This window comes from Anopheles marshallii, chromosome 3 (assembly GCF_943734725.1).
Source record: "Anopheles marshallii chromosome 3, idAnoMarsDA_429_01, whole genome shotgun sequence".
Lineage (NCBI taxonomy): Eukaryota > Metazoa > Arthropoda > Insecta > Diptera > Culicidae > Anopheles > Anopheles marshallii.
In genome coordinates this window covers 71,370,890-71,378,832 of record NC_071327.1, presented here as the reverse complement: position 1 = coordinate 71,378,832, position 7,943 = coordinate 71,370,890, and positions in this window count along the sequence as shown.

Genomic DNA, 7,943 nt, shown 5'->3' with positions numbered 1-7,943 from the left:
AAGTGGCCACGAAGTGACACGATCCGTGCCCGGTCGTAGCAGGCCAAAACGATAGCACACGCACAAAACAACAGCGGAATTTCTGCTGATGCGAGGATGTTTTCTAGCACCTTGCGATGGAGATGGTTTGATTTTATGCTGTCGCAAAACGGGCGCTTGTTCCGCCTCGAACCGTTTTGCCGTTTCCCTCGAGATCGGGCACGCACCGAACAAGGATTGACGTAATTTGATGCAGTTTGCTGAAAACGGAACTAGAGTGGTGCTGCTGTTAGCCGAACGAGTTTTCCATCGACGGACATCACGGGAAGCGTGGGAAAAAATTGTCATCAGTTAAAAGTGGCGTTGGGTGTGTAAAGTGTTGCGTTAAGTAGCCTTTCTTGAACGAATCGGGCGTTCCGCTCGCGCTTCTCAAGGTGAGTGGAGTCGCTCATCGCTCAGTGTTCCTTAAATGAAGGTTGAAGAATACAATGTATTATCATTGTGCCACCATCATCTTCATTGAAATTTGTACACCTGGCTTATGGCTCTTAGAGACATTTTTTAATAACCTCCAAATGGATGTTAACCTTTCCTCCTAACAGTTGTAAGAATTGAAGAGTTTCGCTCTGTCTGATAAGAATGATAGTTAGTAATTAGATCAACTCGATCGAACCTGCTGACCACAACTACTTCGGACACATGATCGCACCGACCACACCGAACTCGCCGGCTTTGCCCATTAGCGAATTCACTAATTGCCACAGATTTCCACAATTCCTTGCCTTTCCCATCCCGTCGAGATGGAGCGGGTATGTCTTCCCCGAATGCCAACGATTACGACCGAATTCCGATGCGATCGATCGCGTATCAGACGATTTACGCTTGAGCGCACCGAACCGGACGATCCATCCGCTCCCAACCAGCATCGATGTCCTCCGATGTCCCAGGTTTGCTGCTGGAAAATTTGCAACAAAGTGCATCCGTGTCGGAACGTAGCTATGTCAAAGTCACCACGACAGCACGATCCACGGATCGGACGGACCGAGACAGCTAGCGAGCTGGCGGGTACGGTGCAGCACAAAACACCACACACAACGGAACGTAGCCGATCGAATCCGGACAACTGACGCGGGGATGCTACGGGCGGCAAACCGGGACGGACGGATTAACAAGGCGGCCAACATCAAAAGGGACCGATAGGCCGCGTGTTAAATTATTCAATCACCTTTTTTTATATATATCTTCACCTCCCGGCCAAACGGTGCTCGACAAGCGTGGCCCGAAGGAACCCCGAAGTACGTACCGCGTGAAGTATTGTTGTGTTGTGTGCGGCGCACAGAAGGTGATGCAGACGAGGAGAGATAGAGTGCGCGCAGAGGAACGCAACGTATGTTACATGCCGGTGAATGTGTCTTTGGCAGGTTTAAGCTTTTCCTGTAACTTCGTCAACTTGGCAGAAGGCATCATCCCGTAGGATTTAACCCGAAAGCAGTTTACGCTTGATGTGGTTCGATGGTGCGGCATACCTTTTTGTTTAGGGGATGGTGTTGTATTGCGTTTAGATGTTTTTGCCGTCAATCATGCCGCTTGATCGATCATGGAAATTTTTGCCAAAGCGAAGAAAAGATTGTCAGGTAGTAGGTTTTTTTCTGAATTTATTAAACGAAAATTCATATTATGAAGAGATCTTCAATGTAGTGATGATATCGAGTCCTACCTCGTAACTCATGATTAGTTTGAGAATTACGCAACTACCTTAGTGATGTTATTGAAGTTGAATTCTTCGAAAAGTTGTGATATTATATATCCAGAGCTCTCTATAGTATTCTTTGACCAATACGAGTTCATTTTCAGTAATTATCTTATTAACCTGCTTCAAGCATTGATGTCTTATACGTATCAAACCATACTTCCTGGGGTGTTCTTGCTGAAGATCTGAATAGTTCCAATATCTGAGATAAAGGTTCTGAGTTCCAGTATAGGAGAGAAACGTGATGTACCTCTTAGATAACACATGAACTGCAAATTCAAAACTGAAAAGAATCAACGATTAAGTTTAAAGTCTAAAGAACGTGTAGCAGATTCTAATAGAGGTGATCAATTCTTGAAATTCATTGGTTCTAGAGAAGAGATGTAGACGTCATAAATATTCGCAAGGCAATCTATCTGCTCCATTATTAACCTAACAAGCGTGAGATACTCCGCTAATTCTTCAAACCCGAACCTAAACCTTCACCCGGAAGATGCGCCGACTCTGTTGGGCCGTGAGGTGAGTTCGTCTCATCAGCGGCAATAGATCTTTGGCGATCCCGAAATCCTTCCAGTGCTGGCAGCCTTCAATTCCACCTAACCGGCCGGTAGTGACTTTCATCACCGGCAGGCTTATGTTGCGTTGCTTTTGAAGCACCCCCCACCCCTGTACCTGTACCGGACGGAGCGATCTATTCGGTAGCTTCAAACAGCCATCTCGGCACAATATCAAACGATCACCGCACCTCGGGAATGTTTGTTGCGAGGATTGCGACGACTTCGCCGCGTTTGGCGGCCGGGTGGAACGATCCGAAGCGATCGTGCTGCGATCGAATAGTACAGTCGAGCGCACACGAGCGTTAGGATCGGCAGCTTACCAACGCCAAAGCCGTCCGGACGGGGACCGTGGGCCCTTGATGGGCTAGTCACCGGGCACTTCAGCACTTGCGACTCCACAATGAACCGTGCGGTGGACGGGGCTGCGTTTTGCTTTTGTCGGTCCGATACCGTTTTGCGGATTATCCGTCACGGGGATATGCGCGTGGCATTGGGCTGAAGGTTTCTCTGCCTTGTGTCTGGTATGTCCCATGTCGTCTGGCAGGGTCTATCATCTAACTCTTGTAGAGTATGTCTTCCTTCGAAGCATAGAGTATGTCTTCCTTCGAAGCATAAATGTGGACGAAATATAGTAAGACGATCAGATTGTTTATCTTCAAAATTCCTGAAAATTCATTTGGGAATTGATTTAGTTTTCTACTTAAATTCTAATATTTTTATGTTATTGTTCATGGCAATTTTTTTAATTCTATCGGTAAGCAGTAATAATTTATCACAAGCTCTCCAACGATTGGCAACATCCGACACCTTAAAAGAAACCCAACGACTGTGTGACTCCATTTTGTTCGACCGTTTGCTGACTGAACTGAGCTGCATTTTGCTGCACCTCTCGCGAGACGACATTCACCAATCCATCCTGCCCCGGAGCATAACCATCCCACCCGCCAACAAGCCTTGTACCAGCACGGGGCGTGAACCACACGGTTTTGCCACGTTCGTCCCAAACAAATCCGCCATTTCTGTCCGCCCGGGCGAACGGTTTTGGGGGATTTGTTTTTTTTTTTTTTTTCATATGGTAGTTTGGATTTATTTATATGCATGTAAAGGTCCGACCGACCGACCGACCATAAAAGCGAGACCCCCCCGGTGCGATTGTGAAGCCTCCGAGCCGGCCAATCGAAACTGGTTCACCGGGCAACCGGCCCGATTGGATCCGGGGAGCTTAGGGCAGAATCAGCAAGACGAAAGCGTGCCCGAGCGTGCGTTCCGAGCTTGAGCGGTTCGAGTTCGCCGCAGGCCTTCGGCAATAAAATCGTCATCCGGCTGATATTTCGCCTCCTTGCCGGGGTGAGTCCCTTCGCAAACAGCCAGCCATAAAGCCATGGTTTAGCCATTCATGCCGTAGCGAAAGGGTGGGGAGCGGTTTGATTTTGGCGTGTGCTTTTTTTTTGTTCGTATGTGTGTGTGTGTGTGTGTGATCATTTCCGGCCCAAACGATCCCGCACAGAACGCGCACGATGCTGTTTGGCTGTTTTCAATTAAGCCACTTTTCTGCGCTCGACCGCTAAATCGAATCGTGCGTTTGTGTTTGTTGCGCTGCGGCCCTGGCCGATGAAAGTGTGGCCACTTTGGGCGCCGACTATCGTTTTGGCGAGGGCAACCATGGCTAGGTTTTATGTGTGCGTTTTCTTGTTGGTTTTTTCGCTGCGGCCCCGCTGTAGTTTTGTTTTTCACCGGTCAAACTCGTTACGGCGATGATTAGCCGAAAAAACATGAATCGAAACAGCCAAACCGCTATTCATTTATTAGCACATAAATGATGAGCACGCACGGTGTTGATGGACCACCGCGTTGATTTCAACCTGTGGCGCTGTGCGTTGTGGGTTTGATGAGCTGAGATGAGCCATTTGTGAGCGCAGATTGTAACCCTTTTTTTTCGGGACAACTCTGTTTTGTATTTTTTTGGCAGCAGCGGCAGTCCCCAGCGTGGAGAATCACTTAAATATTCCTGATTTCATCAAGCGAATATGCACGATTATCATACCGAGGCGAAGCCACATCATTACGGTCCTAGGCTATTGGAGAATCGTTTGGGGTGAAAATTGTACCTTAGCGGGAGGGGGGAAAATAGTCCAAAGAAAGGTCCCGTGCTGGTTGTGTTGGAGATGTTATCGGGCCCAGGCTCAAACAGGTAGAATGGTGATTAAAATGAGCTGATTAAAATATTCGCTTTTATTACCGTTTCATTAGCGACATTTACCTCACGCAAACACGTGTACGGTGTATGAGCATCATCTGGCAAAGCAGTGGATATAGACAATGGGTAGAACAAATAAAAAAGGAGCTCGAAAAGGTATTACAACCTCTTGTCTTCTGCAAACCATGTATTCCGCACGATCTCCAGTGGTCTTTCGCACCGAAACCGGTGGTGGCGATGTGTGGATTCCTTCGACAGGAAGCAATTATAACACTCAACGTTCCATTCCACAACAAGAACCCATCACCTAGGATAGAGTCATTCCAGCAAAAAAAAAACCGCAACGTGCACGAAATTCAAACGACCCGCGCGCGATTCGAACTCCACCTTTAGCTGCTAATTTACTTGCGTCAGTGTAGGAACGATTTTCCGTTTCGCTGCCCGGGTTTCGAGCAAAACTGTTTTCCTTCCGCATCTTTTTCATTTACCCCTAATTTTGGCTCCTGGGATTATTTGGTATTTCTTAGGCGTAGCCTAACCAAGATCTTCGTTGGGGAGTTAAAGGCCCTTGAAGATGTTCTCCCTCCCCAAACCCGCGTTCTTGTGGTGCTGCGATGCGCGAAGATTGTGATCACAGCATAAACCACACCTATTAGAGAAGTAGATCGTACGGACGTACCGAGGCTAACTGGCTAGCTCGTACGCTACCTGTGGGGAGAGATAGTGCTGCAATTGACCATTTCCGGCGTCTAAGAGATCTACACAACACTGTCGACCGATCGATGTTGAGCGGGTGGAATTTCAAACCCTTTTCCCGGCACAAGTGTTTTGTTCGGGATGCTTCGGGCTATTGATTTCCATAGGGTAACATTTTGTGCATAAATTCAAATTGTGTCCATCAGGTCGTTTGGTGCGTGTCTGTGCAATTCCGCTACGATATCCCACTCCACAAAACGTTTGGATCATCAATGGGCAGAACACGGTGCCGTGAAGGTGATTTCGGCACCGGAAATTAAAAATGACGAAATGACGATCCCCTAGCGGTGCTTTTCGACAACGTGATAAACTAATTATCGATGAAAACCCTCGCTGAGGGGTGCTGGGGGTCCCAAGGAACCTGCAAAACAGCCTGAACCTGGGCCCCTTTTCGACCGAGGGTCCATTCAAACGCCATTTCGGCATCGTTTGGCCGTACCGACCGGTTCCGAACGGGGGGAAACAGACAGGGAGGGTGGGACTGGACAATTTCTGGACGGTCGACGCGCTGAGTGACCGTGAAGTCGTGATATCGATGTGTTTCAATTTTACGTTGACTCATCACTAATAGCCGCTCGGGTCGTTGCGGACGCGGATCAGCATGAATATTAATTGAATGTGTTTCTTGCTTAAGCATTTTTATATCTCAGTTCTTTGGTGTTTTTTTTGTTCGCCTTGTTCTTGTAAGAAGCTCCGTGTGTAGTTCTTTGTGAATCCTTTGTACGCTGGGAAGCCATGGGAGCGTTCGGAGTGGATGCTTGATGTTTTGTAGTTTCTGTTGTTGATAAACACTTTAATAACCGTTTTAGGAACTCCGAAGCAAAACTTCACCCAGCACAAACAGGTTCCACCGGGAATTTCTCAATGAAACATCGAAACCCAGCGCAACGGCGTGCTGATCACACCGGAGGTTGACCGCTTTCAACCGTTTCGCCGGCACCAGACGGTACCAATCGGCGCAAACGGGGACGCGCTGAGCGGTGAAAAACAACAAAATAAAACCAAATCAGTCCAAATGGTCGGTCCGATTCGACCGACGCGTCCGAGTTCCGTCTTTGGCTAGATCGGTTCCTATCGATTAGTGGTTGCGCTTGCCGCCCCTTACCATCCGCACACGGTTGCGGCTCGATTTCGTTTAATGCCTACCGGCTTCCCAATAAAAATCAGTGAATAATGTGTGAAGGCAACTTTTGACACCTCGTTGTTCGATCGCGCGTCTCCCGCCGCGGGTTTTCGTTTCGGTTCCGTCCGAAGGTAGGAGACACCCTCGGGGCAACCTTTTTCCCACGGACGCGCCCGGTTTCGCTGCCGCAGAAGGAGGATCGAAACGAGGCACACCGTGCACCGTGGTCGGAATGGGCGAGGGTGACATGGTTTGGGTTCGAGCATGGCTACCGTTAATGCCGGTGACACGACCGTGCCTTTGCAGTGTACGGGAACAATCCACATCCTCGTCACACTCATCGTTAACGCATCATGAAGCTGATGTAATCGAGAAGATTTACCTTTTGTACTCGGGGGGGAACGGCCGTAAAATTGACCATTTCGTGGCTCTGTGTGTGAAGTGGTTTTTATCATGTGTTTATGCTCTTTTTATACGATCAAATCAAGATTTTTCCAGATTGGATGTGATTGAGAAAAAAGGGGCTTGAGGGGTTTGAACTAAACATAGCGCAGTGCAAGGTGGCTTCATGTTGAGCTTTCATAAGTCTGTTTTGTTGTTGTTTCAGTGTGCTTCAGTGCTTTTTAAGCATTTCAATGAGAAAGACTTGTTTTTTTTTTAATTTATAATTTAAAATCTTTATGATTTCAGTGATCAATGCTTCTACTACAACTCTAGCCTCAAGCTATCGCTTTCATATGTCTAAAGACTTCGTCTTTCAAGTTTTTACTCCCAACGAAATGGTCCTGAAGTATCGCTGCAGCTTAAAAACAAGACACAATACCACAAACGCAAAGCTTACAAGCTATCACATAAAGACCCTTACCGAGATCTCCTTAGCGGTCGCATTAGTGTGCAGTGAGGCAGCACGTTCGGAGCGGCTCAACACAAGGCCCGGTGGCTCCTACCGAATCCAAGAACCAGCAAACAGGAAGGAAAAGGCCGCACCGCACAAAGAATACCTTTCACCCGGCCAGCTCAAACGACCCTAAAGGAAGCCACTCGTCGTGCGCTTTCTCCTCGAGCTTACTGCTACCGATCGCTTCCCCGTAACCCCCCGGTAAGCCTCACCCTGGCAGCGGTCCTGGCCTAAGCTGCCTTAAACTGGATTAAGTTCTCGAATTAACATAATAATGATATCTGGCTCCGTTTTTCGAGTGGATTTCATTATTTCGAGACAAAAAACCTTTTCTGCTGGTACACGGCACCCACTTGAGACTTGGACAGAATGGGCAGAATGGTACCGAACAGGGCACTGAGCCGCATAGCGCGCCGGTTTTGTGATCCGTTTTGGTACGATCGTGGATAATCAGGAGGCTGCGGGGTTTTGCGGGAGCGCACCCACAATGGTGGCATCAGGCAAGGGAATAAGGCACGGTTGGCAAAAGATTGCAAGCCGCTTACACCCGAATGGGTGAAGACAATTATTTGACAAATTTCCCAAGTCCTATTACGCCTAAGTGGCCTATGCAAAGTGCGTCCGACTGCTGTCTTTCTGCTTGCAAAGACGAAGAATAAATCGGTAAGGATCAGTCTACTTGC